The following is a 16,436-nucleotide window of genomic DNA, read 5'->3' as shown; positions in this document are numbered from 1 at the left end:
AGTGTTATTATTGTCTGCTCTGGGATCTCCAGTATTATTATTGTCTGCTCTGGGGTCTCCAGTATTATTATTGTCTGCTCTGGGTTCTCCAGTATTATTATTGTCTGCTCTGGGATCTCCAGTGTTATTATTAGTCTGCTCTGGGATCTCCAGTGTTATTATTAGTCTGCTCTGGGGTCTCCAGTATTATTATTGTCTGCTCAGGGTTCTCCAGTGTTATTATTGTCTGCTCTGGGATCTCCAGTATTATTATTGTCTGCTCTGGGTTCTCCAGTATTATTATTGTCTACTCTGGGATCTCCAGTATTATTATTATCTGCTCTGGGATCTCCAGTGTTATTATTAGTCTGCTCTGGGGTCTCCAGTATTATAATTGTCTGCTCTGGGTTCTCCAGTGTTATTATTGTCTGCTCTGGGATCTCCAGTATTATTATTGTCTGCTCTGGGATCTCCAGTATTATTATTGTCTACTCTGGGATCTCCAGTATTATTATTATCTGCTCTGGGATCTCCAGTGTTATTATTAGTCTGCTCTGGGATCTCCAGTGTTATTATTGTCTGCTCTGGGATCTCCAGTATTATTATTGTCTGCTCTGGGGTCTCCAGTGTTATTATTGTCTGCTCTGGGATCTCCAGTATTATTATTGTCTGCTCTGGGATCTCCAGTATTATTATTGTCTACTCTGGGATCTCCAGTATTATTATTATCTGCTCTGGGATCTCCAGTGTTATTATTGTCTGCTCTGGGATCTCCAGTATTATTATTGTCTGCTCTGGGGTCTCCAGTGTTATTATTGTCTGCTCTGGGATCTCCAGTATTATTATTGTCTGCTCTGGGATCTCCAGTATTATTATTGTCTACTCTGGGGTCTCCAGTATTATTATTGTCTGCTCTGGGATCTCCAGTATTATTATTGTCTACTCTGGGATCTCCAGTATTATTATTATCTGCTCTGGGATCTCCAGTGTTATTATTGTCTGCTCTGGGATCTCCAGTGTTATTATTAGTCTGCTCTGGGATCTCCAGTATTATTATTGTCTGCTCTGGGGTCTCCAGTATTATTATTGTCTGCTCTGGGATCTCCAGTATTATTATTGTCTGCTCTGGGATCTCCAGTATTATTAGTCTGCTCTGGGGTCTCCAGTGTTATAATCGTCTGCTCTGGGGTCTCCAGTATTATTATTGTCTGCTCTTGGGGGGAGTGGGTTTTAGTTACAATTAACTGCCTTGAAAGGTCTCCATTCTTCTTCTTCTTCTTCTTCTTCTTATTATTATTATTATTATCTGTTCTGGAGTCTCCAATAATATTTGTGTCCTCTGTGGTCTCTATTATTACTATTAATATCTGCTCAGGGCTCTCCAGGCAAAAACCTTATGTTAGCCCGGAAACATCTGACAAGCAATCACTGCAACTGTGTCCTCTCCTGCAATTCTGGATCCTGACACCAGAAGTATGCACCAGCGCCAAGACATAGAGCATGGAGGAGCCCAGAGCAGTAGTAGAAACGAGAGTGGTGAGTACCTGTCAGAGATACTGGGGCTCATTTACTTATCTGTCCGGAGGAGTTCACCGAAAGTGCATTGTCCGTGTATAATGCGCTGTGCGGGGAGTCACTAAGATCCTGCGCCCGATATCCTGCATGTGTCACTTCCCCGCTCAGGTCCCCGGAGTTCACCTTCTTCTTCCTGGTGCATGTAAGTGCATTGTCCTCGTATAATACGCTGTGCGGGGAGTCACTAAGATCCTGCGCCCGATATCCTGCATGTGTCGCTTCCCCGCTCAGGTCCCAGGAGTTCACCTTCTTCTTCCTGGTGCATGTAAGTGCATTGTCCGTGTATAATGCGCTGTGCGGGGAGTTACTAAGATCCTGCACCCGATATCCTGCATGTGTCACTTCCCCGCTCAGGTCCCCGGAGTTCACCTTCTGCTTCCTGGTGCATGTAAGTGCATTGTCCATGTATAATGCGCTGTGCAGGGAGTCACTAAGATCCTGCGCCCGATATCCTGCATGTGTCGCTTCCCCGCTCAGGTCCCAGGAGTTCACCTTCTTCTTCCTGGTGCATGTATGTGCATTGTCCGTGTATAATGCGCTGTGCGGGGAGTCACTAAGATCCTGCACCCGATATCCTGCATGTGTCGCTTCCCCGCTCAGGTCCCCGGAGTTCACCTTCTTCTTCCTGGTTCATGTAAGTGCATTGTCCGTGTATAATGTGCTGTGCGGGGAGTCACTAAGATCGTGCGCCCGATATCCTGCATGTGTCACTTCCCCGCTCAGGTCCCAGGAGTTCACCTTCTTCTTCCTGGTTCATGTAAGTGCATTGTCCGTGTATAATGCGCTGTGCGGGGAGTCACTAAGATCGTGCACACGATATCCTGCATGTGTCGCTTCCCCGCTCAGGTCCCTGGAGTTCACCTTCTTCTTCCTGGTTCATGTAAGTGCATTATCCGTGTATAATGCGCTGTGCGGGGAGTCACTAAGATCGTGCCCCAATATCCTGCATGTGTCACTTCCCCGCTCAGGTCCCCGGAGTTCACCTTCTTCTTCCTGGTTCATGTAAGTGCATTGTCCGTGTATAATGCGCTGTGCGGGGAGTCACTAAGATCGTGCACACGATATCCTGCATGTGTCGCTTCCCCGCTCAGGTCCCTGGAGTTCACCTTCTTCTTCCTGGTTCATGTAAGTGCATTGTCTGTGTATAATGCGCTGTGCGGGGAGTCACTAAGATTGTGCGAAATCCTGCATGTGTCACTTCCCCGCTCAGGTCCCAGGAGTTCACCTTCTGCTTCCTGGTGCATGTAAGTGCATTGTCCGTGTATAATGCGCTGTGTGGGAGTCACTAAGATCATGCACCCGATATCCTGCATGTGTCGCTTCCCCGCTCAGGTCCCCGGAGTTCACCTTCTGCTTCCTGGTGCATGTAAGTGCATTGTCCGTGTATAATGCGCTGTGCGGGGAGTCACTAAGATCGTGCGCCTGATATCCTGCATGTGTCGCTTCCCCGCTCAGGTCCCCGGAGTTCACCTTCTTCTTCCTGGTTCATGTAAGTGCATTGTCCGTGTATAATGTGCTGTGCGGGGAGTCACTAAGATCGTGCGCCCGATATCCTGCATGTGTTGCTTCCCCGCTCAGGTCCCCGGAGTTCACCTTCTTCTTCCTGGTTCATGTAAGTGCATTGTCCGTGTATAATGCGCTGTGCGGGGAGTCACTAAGATCATGCACACGATATCCTGCATGTGTCGCTTCCCCGCTCAGGTCCCTGGAGTTCACCTTCTTCTTCCTGGTGCATGTAAGTGCATTGTCCGTGTATAATGCGCTGTGCGGGGAGTCACTAAGATCGTGCCCCAATATCCTGCATGTGTCACTTCCCCGCTCAGGTCCCCGGAGTTCACCTTCTTCTTCCTGGTTCATGTAAGTGCATTGTCCGTGTATAATGCGCTGTGCGGGGAGTCACTAAGATCGTGCACACGATATCCTGCATGTGTCGCTTCCCCGCTCAGGTCCCCGGAGTTCACCTTCTTCTTCCTGGTTCATGTAAGTGCATTGTCCGTGTATAATGCGCTGTGCGGGGAGTCACTAAGATCGTGCACACGATATCCTGCATGTGTCGCTTCCCCGCTCAGGTCCCCGGGGTTCACCTTCTTCTTCCTGGTTCATGTAAGTGCATTGTCTGTGTATAATGCACAGTGCGGGGAGTCACTAAGATTGTGCGATATCCTGCATGTGTCACTTCCCCGCTCAGGTCCCTGGAGTTCACCTTCTGCTTCCTGGTGCATGTAAGTGCATTGTCCGTGTATAATGCGCTGTGCGGGAGTCACTAAGATCATGCACCCGATATCCTGCATGTGTCGCTTCCCCGCTCAGGTCCCCGGAGTTCACCTTCTGCTTCCTGGTGCATGTAAGTGCATTGTCCGTGTATAATGCGCTGTGCGTGGTGTCACTAAGATCCTGCGCCCGATATCCTGCATGTGTGGCTTCCCCGCTCAGGTCCCCGGTGTTCACCTTCTTCTTCCTGGTGCATGTAAGTGCATTGTCCGTGTATAATGCGCTGTGTGGGGAGTCACTAAGATTCTGCGCCCGATATCCTGCATGTGTCGCTTCCCTGCTCAGGTCCCTGGAGTTCACCTTCTTCTTCCTGGTGCATGTAAGTGCATTGTGCGTGTATAATGCGCTGTGCGGGAAGTCACTAAGATCCTGCGCCCGATATCCTGCATGTGTCACTTCCCCGCTCAGGTCCCCGGAGTTCACCTTCTCCTTCCTGGTGCATGTAAGTGCATTGTGCGTGTATAAGGTGCTGTGCGGGGAGTCACTAAGATCGTGCGCCCGATATCCTGCATGTGTCGCTTCCCCGCTCAGGTCCCCGGAGTTCACCTTCTTCTTCCTGGTTCATGTAAGTGCATTGTCCGTGTATAATACGCTGTGCGGGGAGTCACTAAGATCGTGCGCCCGATATCCTGCATGTGTCGCTTCCCCGCTCAGGTCCCTGGAGTTCACCTTCTTCTTCCTGGTGCATGTAAGTGCATTGTCCGTGTATAATGCGCTGTGCGGGGAGTCACTAAGATCGTGCACACGTTATCCTGCAAGTGTCGCTTCCCCGCTCAGGTCCCTGGAGTTCACCTTCTTCTTCCTGGTTCATGTAAGTGCATTGTCCGTGTATAATGCGCTGTGCGGAGAGTCACTAAGATCGTGCGCCCGATATCCTGCATGTGTCGCTTCCCCGCTCAGGTCCCTGGAGTTCACCTTCTTCTTCCTGGTGCATGTAAGTGCATTGTCCGTGTATAATGCTCTGTGCAGGGAGTCACTAAGATCGTGCCCCGATATCCTGCATGTGTCACTTCCCCGCTCAGGTCCCCGGAGTTCACCTTCTTTTTCCTGATTCATGTAAGTGCATTGTCCGTGTATAATGCGCTGTGCGGGGAGTCACTAAGATCCTGCGCCCGATATTCTGCATGTGTCGCTTCCCCGCTCAGGTCCCAGGAGTTCACCTTCTGCTTCCTGGTCCATGTAAGTGCATTGTCCGTGTATAATGCGCTGTGCGGCGAGTCACTAAGATCCTGCACCCGATATCCTGCATGTGTCGCTTCCCCGCTCAGGTCTCCGGAGTTCACCTTCTCCTTCCTGGTGCATGTAAGTGCATTGTGCGTGTATAATGTGCTGTGCGGGGAGTCACTAAGATCGTGCGCCCGATATCCTGCATGTGTCACTTCCCCTCTCAGGTCCCCGGAGTTCACCTTCTTCTTCCTGGTTCATGTAAGTGCATTGTCCGTGTATAATGTGCTGTGCGGGGAGTCACTAAGATCCTGCGCCCGATATCCTGCATGTGTCACTTCCCCGCTCAGGTCCCTGGAGTTCTCCTTCTTCCTGGTGCATGTAAGTGCATTGTCCGTGTATAATGTGCTGTGCGGGGAGTCACTAAGATCGTGCGCCCGATATCCTGCATGTGTCACTTCCCCGCTCAGGGCCCCGGAGTTCACCTTCTTCTTCCTGGTGCATGTAAGTGCATTGTCCGTGTATAATGCGCTGTGCGGGGAGTCACCAAGATTGTGCGATATCCTGCATGTGTCACTTCCCCGCTCAGGTCCCAGGAGTTCACCTTCTGCTTCCTGGTGCATGTATGTGCATTGTCCATGTATAATGCGCTGTGCGGGGAGTCACTAAGATTGTGTGCCCGATATCCTGCATGTGTCACTGCCCCGCTCAGGTCCCCGGAGTTCACCTTTTTCTTCCTGGTGCATGTAAGTGCATTGTCCGTGTATAATGCGCTGTGCGGGGAGTCACTAAGATCCTGCGCCTGATATCCTGCACGTGTCGCTTCCCCGCTCAGGTCCCCGGAGTTCACCTTCTTCTTCCTGGTGCATGTAAGTGCATTGTCCGTGTATAATGCGCTGTGCGGGGAGTCACTAAGATCATGCACCCGATATCCTGCATGTGTCGCTTCCCCGCTCAGGTCCCCGGAGTTCCCCTTCTTCTTCCTGGTGCATGTAAGCGCATTGTCCGTGTATAATGCGCTGTGCGGGGAGTCACTAAGATCCTGCACCCAATATCCTGCATGTGTCACTTCCCCGCTCAGGTCCCCGGAGTTCACCTTCTTCTTCCTGGTGCATGTATCATCTATCTATCTATTTATCTATCTATCTCTCTCTCTCTCTCTCTATCTCATATCTATCTCCTATCTATCTATCTCTCTCTCTCTCTATCTCCTATCTATATATCTATCTCATATCTATCTCCTATCTATCTATTTCCTATCTATCTATCTATCTATCTCATATCCAGGGCCGGCGCTATGGGTAGGCAAAGGTGGCAATTGCCCAGGGCCCCCAGGGAGAAAGGGGAGAATCTCTTCTTTCAAATGAATCTTGAATTTTGTTTCTAGGTGCTATGGATCCAGAGATATTCAGGTTTAAAGTGAGAATATCAGGTGCCATTTTTATATATAAATATCACTTCCGACGGCAGTTTAACAGTTAATATCTCCGTTTTTCTACATTTTAGAAACACAAATTTAGATTCATATAAAAGAGGAGACTCTCTTCTTCCATAGGAAAAAAGAAGTGAGGTTCTATGAGTCACAGAGCCAGAGATATAGCCCCCTGAATTGTCTCCCCCATCTCCAGATTCTTAGCCATCAGGCTGCAGGGAGAACACACTGCACACAGGAGCTGCTGCACCTCACAGATAATGGAAATATTCACTTTATATGTTACTAGTACTACATTTTGAGAAGGGATAATATCAACTAATATTCATGTTTTTAACCCTTCTCTATGCAAATCTAAGAACACACTTTGGGCCACATGTATCAATCGTTTTTTTCTGTTGTTTTTGCGCCTTTTCATTCAGGCGCACCGTTTTTGTGCCATTTTTGTGACTAAATGCGGCTAAATGCTAGCTGCGCAGCAAAAAATAACCAGCTTTCCCTCATTTATCCTAGCATCCTAGATGTTTTGATGCGGCTAATGATATTCATCACTTGCAACTTTTCATTTAGGCGCAAAAACGGGCGCAAAAACACTACAGCCCGGAGCTGGCGTTAACTGAGAAGAAAGCACTGAGCCCCTTTGCAGAACAGCTAATTTCTAGCAGAAAAGCTCATCCAGACACTGCAGACACTAGAACAGATCATACAGACATGAGATACTCTGCAGACACTAGTACAGATAATACAGTCATTAGATACTCTGCAGACAGGAGCTGCAGACTCTATTTACAGTTCATCACCTTCTATTTACAAAACATTTTGCAAAACGCTGAGCTCACAGCAAGAGAGAAGAGAAGTTTGCACAAGTTTGCAGAATGTTGCAGATACGACAGACAAGTGTCCCCCATGTAATTCTGCACAGTATCACCAGTGTATCTGAGGGGGATACTGTGCAGAATTACAGGGGTGCAGCAGGAGACCAGCACTGGGGGATCCCCTCCAGGAGAAGCCCCTGCTGAGGAGGTCACTGGGTGCTGGGTGTCACACACCTGGGTGCTGCTGTGAGTGTTATCTTCATTCTGGGCTGTGGGAGAAGCAGAGAGGAGTTTGTAGGAGGATCACATGTAAGAGGCTGAATCTAACATTACACCTTAACTGCGCCAAAATTGTGCCTTAACTGTGTTAAAGTAAAGTGATTAATAAGAGGCAGGAAATTACCTTATCACAGATGGTTGTAGCTTGTGATAATTCTGGAAAACAGTGCACCAGAATTTAGGCGCAACTACTACACTTAGGCGCACAAAAGTGATAAATGTGGCCCCTTCTCTCTTATTCCCTTTTATTTTGTGATAGTTATTTTTTGTTGGGAAAATTGACTGATACGATGAACATTCAATCCTCTTCGCCTAATGTGACTACACCGCGACCAGAACATGTCCATAAAGTTATATGTAACACCAAAAACACACACATGTTCTGGAGTAAAGTTTTTATTTTCCATCATCCTCCATTATTTACACCTATGTTATGACGTTCTCACTCTCATTCTTATGAAGCGCGGAGGGTTCTGTTATTGTGCGGATAATACAATGGCGACATCTAAACGTGACTTTTATTATCTCATTAGAGGGGTTTATGGATATATAATTATTTATTTGCGTGACCATTGTGTAAGGAACAGACAATGATACATCTGTGTGAATTTTTTTCTGTTTTATTGATATATTTTGCAGGTTGTGACTGTCTAAAAATGTCTAGCTGAAAAGCAGATATCTAGTTATTACAGTTTTAGTGATATTATGTGGATTTATTCATGTGAACATATCAATAGGGCACATTTGTGAACTCTACAAATGTCCATGTATTACATTTAGGAGATGTGAAGGTAAACATTTTCTGTTTGGATCAAATTTTTTGCCATCAAAGTCAAATTTTAAGTATTTTTAATAAAATGTTTTAATTTGAACCAAAATTGCATGAAGGTGCCTATGTCTATAAAATCTTTGATGCAATTTTGAAAATGGGGCAAGTGTCTGCTTTCAGAAAATATCGGTCCCCCTCCCCAATGGGCCTCACAGTCTAATCAACCTACCAGTAATTTTTTGAAGTGTGGGAGGAAACCGGAGGACCCGGAGGAAACCCACGCAGACACAGAGAGAACATACAAAATCTTTGCAGATGTTGACCAGCGCTGCAAGGCTGTAGTGCTAATCACGGAGCCACCATGCTGCCCATAAATCTCCCTATCATCTATCTATCTATCTCCCATAAAATTCTCCCATATTACAGTTTGTTTTACCATACTAAAGGAGCCTCTTGCTGACTGTGACTGGTCATAAAATAGTTTTATTTTGGGGCCCCACTTTTAGTTTTGCCCAGGGCCCCACTTTGTCTTGAACCGGCCCTGCTCATATCTATCTCATATCTATCTATCTATCTATCTATCTATCTATCTATCTATCTATCTATCTATCTATCTATCTCTCTATCTATCTCTCTCATATCTATCTATCTAAAAATGTCAAAAGTGCTACGTTTCAGCTCCCATATCTGGATTCTTTCTCAAGCCTTTCTATCTATCTATCTATCTCATATCCATCTATCTTCTGTCTATCTATCTCCTATCTATCTCTGTATCTATCTATCTCATATCTATCTATATCATATCTATCTATCTATCTCCTATCTATCTATCTATCTCCTATCTATCTCATATCTATCTATCTATCTATCTATCTCATATCTATCTCTCTCATATCTATCTATCTATCTATCTATCTCATATCTCATATCTATCTATCTATCTATCTCATATCTATCTCTCTCATATCTATCTATCTATCTATCTATCTCATATCTATCTCATATCTATCTCCTATCTATCTATCTATCTATCTATCTATCTATCTATCTCCTATCTATCTATCTATCTCCTATCTATCTATCTTATCTATCTATCTATCTATCTATCTATCTATCTATCTCATATCTATCTATCTATCTCCTATCTATCTATCTATCTATCTATTTATCTCTCTATCTATCTCCTATCTATCTCCTATCTATCTATCTATCTCCTATCTATCTATCTATCTATCTATCTATCTATCTATCTATCTCCTATCTATCTATCTATCTATCTATCTCCTATCTATCTATCTATCTATCTATCTATCTATCTATCTATCTATCTCCTATCTATTTATCAATCTATCCATCTATCTATCTCCTATCTATCTCCTATCTATCTATCTATCTATCTATCTATCTATCTATCTATCTATCTATCTCATATCTATCTATCTATCTATCTATCTCCTATCTATCTATCTATCTCCTATCTATCTATCTTATCTATCTATCTATCTATCTATCTATCTATCTATCTCATATCTATCTATCTATCTCCTATCTATCTATCTATCTATCTATTTATCTCTCTATCTATCTCCTATCTATCTCCTATCTATCTATCTATCTCCTATCTATCTATCTATCTATCTATCTATCTATCTCCTATCTATCTCCTATCTATCTATCTATCTATCTATCTATCTATCTATCTATCTCATATCTATCTATCTATCTATCTATCTCCTATCTATCTCCTATCTATCTATCTTATATCTATCTATCTATCTATCTATCTCATATCTATCTATATCATATCTATCTATCTATCTATCTATCTATCTATCTATCTATCTATCTATCTATCTCCTATCTATCTCATATCTATCTCCTATCTATCTATCTATCTATCTATCTATCTATCTATCTCCTATCTATCTATCTATCTATCTATCTATCTATCTATCTCCTATCTATCTATCTATCTATCTATCTATCTATCTCCTATCTATCTATCTATTTATCTCTCTATCTATCTCCTATCTATCTCCTATCTATCTATCTATCTATCTATCTATCTATCTATCTCCTATCTATCTATCTATCTATCTATCTATCTATCTATCTCCTATCTATCTATCTATCTATCTATCTATCTCCTATCTATCTATCTATCTATCTATCTATCTCCTATCTATTTATCAATCTATCCATCTATCTATCTCCTATCTATCTCCTATCTATCTATCTATCTATCTATCTATCTCATATCTATCTATCTATCTATCTATCTATCTATCTATCTCCTATCTATCTATCTATTTATCTCTCTATCTATCTCATATCTATCTATCTATCTATCTATCTCCTATCTATCTATCTATTTATCTCTCTATCTATCTCCTATCTATCTCCTATCTATCTATCTATCTCCTATCTATCTATCTATCTATCTATCTCCTATCTATCTATCTATCTATCTATCTATCTCCTATCTATCTATCTATCTATCTATCTATCTCCTATCTATTTATCTATCTATCTATCTATCTATCTATCTATCTATCTCATATCTATCTATCTATCTCATATCTATCTATCTATCTATCTATCTATCTCCTATCTATCTATCTATTTATCTCTCTATCTATCTCCTATCTATCTCCTATCTATCTATCTATCTCCTATCTATCTATCTATCTATCTATATATCTCCTATCTATCTATCTATCTATCTATCTATCTATTTATCTCCTATCTATCTATCTATCTATATATCTCCTATCTATCTATCTATCTATCTATCTCCTATCTATTTATCTATCTATCTATCTATCTCCTATCTATCTCCTATCTATCTATCTATCTATCTATCTCATATCTATCTATCTATCTATCTCCTATCTATCTCCTATCTATCTATCTATCTATCTATCTATCTATCTATCTATCTATCTCCTATCTATCTATCTATTTATCTATCTATCTATCTATCTATCTATCTATCTCATATCTATCTATCTATCTATCTATCTATCTATCTATCTATCTCATATCTATCTCCTATCTATCTCCTATCTATCTATCTATCTATCTCATATCTATCTATCTATCTATCTCCTATCTATCTATCTATTTATCTATCTATCTATCTCCTATCTATCTATCTATCTATCTATCTATCTCATATCTATCTATCTATCTATCTATCTATCTATCTATCTCATATCTATCTATCTATCTATCTATCTATCTATCTATCTATCTATCTTATATCTATCTCATATCTATCTATCTATCTATCTATCTATCTATCTATCTCATATCTATCTATCTATCTATCTATCTATCTTATATCTATCTATCTATCTATCTATCTATCTATCTCATATCTATCTATTTATCTACAAAATCCAAAAAATGAAGCAGCACTCCAAATCTAAACAGGTAAAAGTGAAGAAGAGTTTATTCCAAAACTGGCGACGTTTCCGTGTGTTACCACCTTTCTCAAGCCTTGAGAAAGGTGGTAACATACCTCGTTAATTAGGCGCATTTATGCGGCATTTTCTGGCGCACTGCAAAGTCCGGCACTTAGTGGTTCTGAGTCCCTGCGCCTTATCTGACATAGTGAGTGCGTCCTATACAGATGTTTGCACGGGATCTATCACTAATTTGCGCCTAAAAAGGCGCAGAAAAGGTGCAAAAATGCCCCTACTCTGAGCAGCTGCACCTCCAAAAAAAAATCACTTTTCATTACTAAAAACATAAATTTTAGGTTCCAAAATGAAGAATTCCCTCCATGCAACATGGAAAATACTTCGGAGCAGCTTTATAATGTAACATTTCTCCAGTAACGTCTTCATCATTGTCTATGGGATCATCTCTGGGAGTGATTAGTGTCTATGGGATCATCTCTGGGAGTGATTATTGTCTATGGGATCATCTCTGGGAGTGATTATTGTCTATGGGATCATCTCTGGGAGTGATTATTGTCTATGGGATCATCTCTGGGAGTGATTATTGTCTATGGGATCATCTCTGGGAGTGATTATTGTCTATGGGATCATCTCTGGGAGGGATTATTGTCTATGGGATCATCTCTGGGAGTGATCATTGTCTATGGGATCATCTCTGGGAGTGATCATTGTCTATGGGATCATCTCTGGGAGTGATTATTGTCTATGGGATCATCTCTGGGAGTGATTATTGTCTATGGGATCATCTCTGTGAGTGATTGTCTATGGGATCATCTCTGGGAGTGATTATTGTCTATGGGATCATCTCTGGGAGTGATTATTGTCTATGGGATCATCTCTGGGAGTGATTATTGTCTATGGGACCATCTCTGGGAGGGATTATTGTCCATGGGATCATCTCTGGGAGTGATCATTGTCTATGGGATCATCTCTGGGAGTGATTAGTGTCTATGGGATCATCTCTGGGAGTGATCATTGTCTATGGGATCATCTCTGGGAGTGATTATTGTCTATGGGATCATCTCTGGGAGTGATTATTGTCTATGGGATCATCTCTGGGAGTGATTATTGTCTATGGGATCATCTCTGGGAGTGATCATTGTCTATGGGATCATCTCTGGGAGTGATTATTGTCTATGGGATCATCTCTGGGAGTGATTATTGTCTATGGGATCATCTCTGGGAGTGATTATTGTCTATGGGATCATCTCTGGGAGTGATTATTGTCTATGGGATCATCTCTGGGAGTGATCATTGTCTATGGGATCATCTCTGGGAGTGATTATTGTCTATGGGATCATCTCTGGGAGTGATTACTGTCTATGGGATCATCTCTGGGAGTGATTATTGTCTATGGGATCATCTCTGGGAGTGATTATTGTCTATAGGACCATCTCTGGGAGTGATCACTGTCTATGGGATCATCTCTGGGAGTGATTATTGTCTATGGGATCATCTCTGGGAGTGATTATTGTCTATGGGATCATCTCTGGGAGTGATTATTGTCTATGGGATCATCTCTGGGAGTGATTATTGTCTATGGGATCATCTCTGGGAGTGATTATTGTCTATGGGATCATCTCTGGGAGTGATTATTGTCTATGGGATCATCTCTGGGAGTGATTATTGTCTATGGGATCATCTCTGGGAGTGATTATTGTCTATGGGATCATCTCTGGGAGTGATCATTGTCTATGGGATCATCTCTGGGAGTGATTATTGTCTATGGGATCATCTCTGGGAGTGATCATTGTCTATGGGATCATCTCTGGGAGTGATTATTGTCTATGGGATCATCTCTGGGAGTGATCATTGTCTATGGGATCATCTCTGGGAGTGATTATTGTCTATGGGATCATCTCTGGGAGTGATCATTGTCTATGGGATCATCTCTGGGAGTGATTATTGTCTATGGGATCATCTCTGGGAATGATTATTGTCTATGGGATCATCTCTGGGAGTGATTATTGTCTATGGGATCATCTCTGGGAGTGATTATTGTCTATGGGATCATCTCTGGGAGTGATTATTGTCTATGGGATCATCTCTGGGAGTGATTATTGTCTATGGGATCATCTCTGGGAGTGATCATTGTCTATGGGATCATCTCTGGGAGTGATCATTGTCTATGGGATCATCTCTGGGAGTGATTATTGTCTATGGGATCATCTCTGGGAGTGATTATTGTCTATGGGATCATCTCTGGGAGTGATTATTGTCTATGGGATCATCTCTGGGAGTGATTATTGTCTATGGGATCATCTCTGGGAGTGATTATTGTCTATGGGATCATCTCTGGGAGTGATTATTGTCTATGGGACCATCTCTGGGAGTGATTATTGTCTATGGGATCATCTCTGGGAGTGATTATTGTCTATGGGATCATCTCTGGGAGTGATTATTGTCTATGGGATCATCTCTGGGAGTGATTATTGTCTATGGGATCATCTCTGGGAGGGATTATTGTCTATGGGATCATCTCTGGGAGTGATTAGTGTCTATGGGACCATCTCTGGGAGTGATTATTGTCTATGGGATCATCTCTGGGAGTGATCATTGTCTATGGGATCATCTCTGGGAGTGATTATTGTCTATGGGATCATCTCTGGGAGTGATTATTGTCTCTGGGATCATCTCTGGGAGTGACTATTGTCTATGGGATCATCTCTGGGAGTGATTATTGTCTATGGGATCATCTCTGGGAGTGATTATTGTCTCTGGGATCATCTCTGGGAGTGATTATTGTCTATGGGATCATCTCTGGGAGTGATTATTGTCTCTGGGATCATCTCTGGGAGTGATTATTGTCTATGGGATCATCTCTGGGAGTGATTATTGTCTATGGGACATCTCTGGGAGTGATTATTGTCTATGGGATCATCTCTGGGAGTGATTATTGTCTATGGGATCATCTCTGGGAGTGATTATCGTCTATGGGATCATCTCTGGGAGTGATTATTGTCTATGGGATCATCTCTGGGAGTGATCATTGTCTATGGGATCATCTCTGGGAGTGATTATTGTCTATGGGATCATCTCTGGGAGTGATTATTGTCTATGGGATCATCTCTGGGAGTGATCATTGTCTATGGGATCATCTCTGGGAGTGATCATTGTCTATGGGATCATCTCTGGGAGTGATTATTGTCTATGGGATCATCTCTGGGAGGGATTATTGTCTATGGGATCATCTCTGGGAGTGATTAGTGTCTATGGGACCATCTCTGGGAGTGATTATTGTCTATGGGATCATCTCTGGGAGTGATCATTGTCTAAGGGATCATCTCTGGGAGTGATTATTGTCTATGGGATCATCTCTGGGAGTGATTATTGTCTATGGGATCATCTCTGGGAGTGATTATTGTCTATGGGATCATCTCTGGGAGTGATTATTGTCTATGGGATCATCTCTGGGAGTGATTATTGTCTATGGGATCATCTCTGGGAGTGATCATTGTCTATAGGATCATCTCTGGGAGTGATTATTGTCTATGGGATCATCTCTGGGAGTGATTATTGTCTATGGGATCATCTCTGGGAGTGATTATTGTCTATGGGATCATCTCTGGGAGTGATTAGTGTCTATGGGATCATCTCTGGGAGTGATTACTGTCTATGGGATCATCTCTGGGAGTGATTATTGTCTATGGGATCATCTCTGGGAGTGATTATTGTCTATGGGATCATCTCTGGGAGTGATTATTGTCTATGGGATCATCTCTGGGAGTGATCATTGTCTATGGGATCATCTCTGGGAGTGATTATTGTCTCTGGGATCATCTCTGGGAGTGACTATTGTCTATGGGATCATCTCTAGGAGTGATTATTGTCTATGGGATCATCTCTGGGAGTGATTATTGTCTCTGGGATCATCTCTGGGAGTGATTATTGTCTATGGGATCATCTCTGGGAGTGATTATTGTCTCTGGGATCATCTCTGGGAGTGATTATTGTCTATGGGATCATCTCTGGGAGTGATTATTGTCTATGGGACATCTCTGGGAGTGATTATTGTCTATGGGATCATCTCTGGGAGTGATTATTGTCTATGGGATCATCTCTGGGAGTGATTATCGTCTATGGGATCATCTCTGGGAGTGATTATTGTCTATGGGATCATCTCTGGGAGTGATCATTGTCTATGGGATCATCTCTGGGAGTGATTATTGTCTATGGGATCATCTCTGGGAGTGATTATTGTCTATGGGATCATCTCTGGGAGTGATCATTGTCTATGGGATCATCTCTGGGAGTGATCATTGTCTATGGGATCATCTCTGGGAGTGATTATTGTCTCTGGGATCATCTCTGGGAGTGATTAGTGTCTATGGGATCATCTCTGGGAGTGATTATTGTCTATGGGATCATCTCTGGGAGGGATTATTGTCTATGGGATCATCTCTGGGAGTGATTATTGTCTATGGGATCATCTCTGGGAGTGATTATTGTCTATGGGATCATCTCTGGGAGTGATTATTGTCTATGGGATCATCTCTGGGAGTGATTATTGTCTATGGGATCATCTCTGGGAGGGATTATTGTCTATGGGATCATCTCTGGGAGGGATTATTGTCTATGGGATCATCTCTGGGAGTGATTATCGTCTATGGGATCATCTCTGGGAGTGATCATTGTCTATGGGATCATCTCTGGGAGTGATTATTGTCTATGGGATCATCTCTGGGAGT

The sequence above is a fragment of the Engystomops pustulosus genome, chromosome 3 (genome assembly GCF_040894005.1).
Source record: "Engystomops pustulosus chromosome 3, aEngPut4.maternal, whole genome shotgun sequence".
In the NCBI taxonomy this organism is placed as follows: Eukaryota; Metazoa; Chordata; class Amphibia; order Anura; family Leptodactylidae; genus Engystomops; species Engystomops pustulosus.
The sequence above is the reverse complement of the archived record's forward strand: the minus strand, read 5'-3'. Positions refer to the sequence as shown.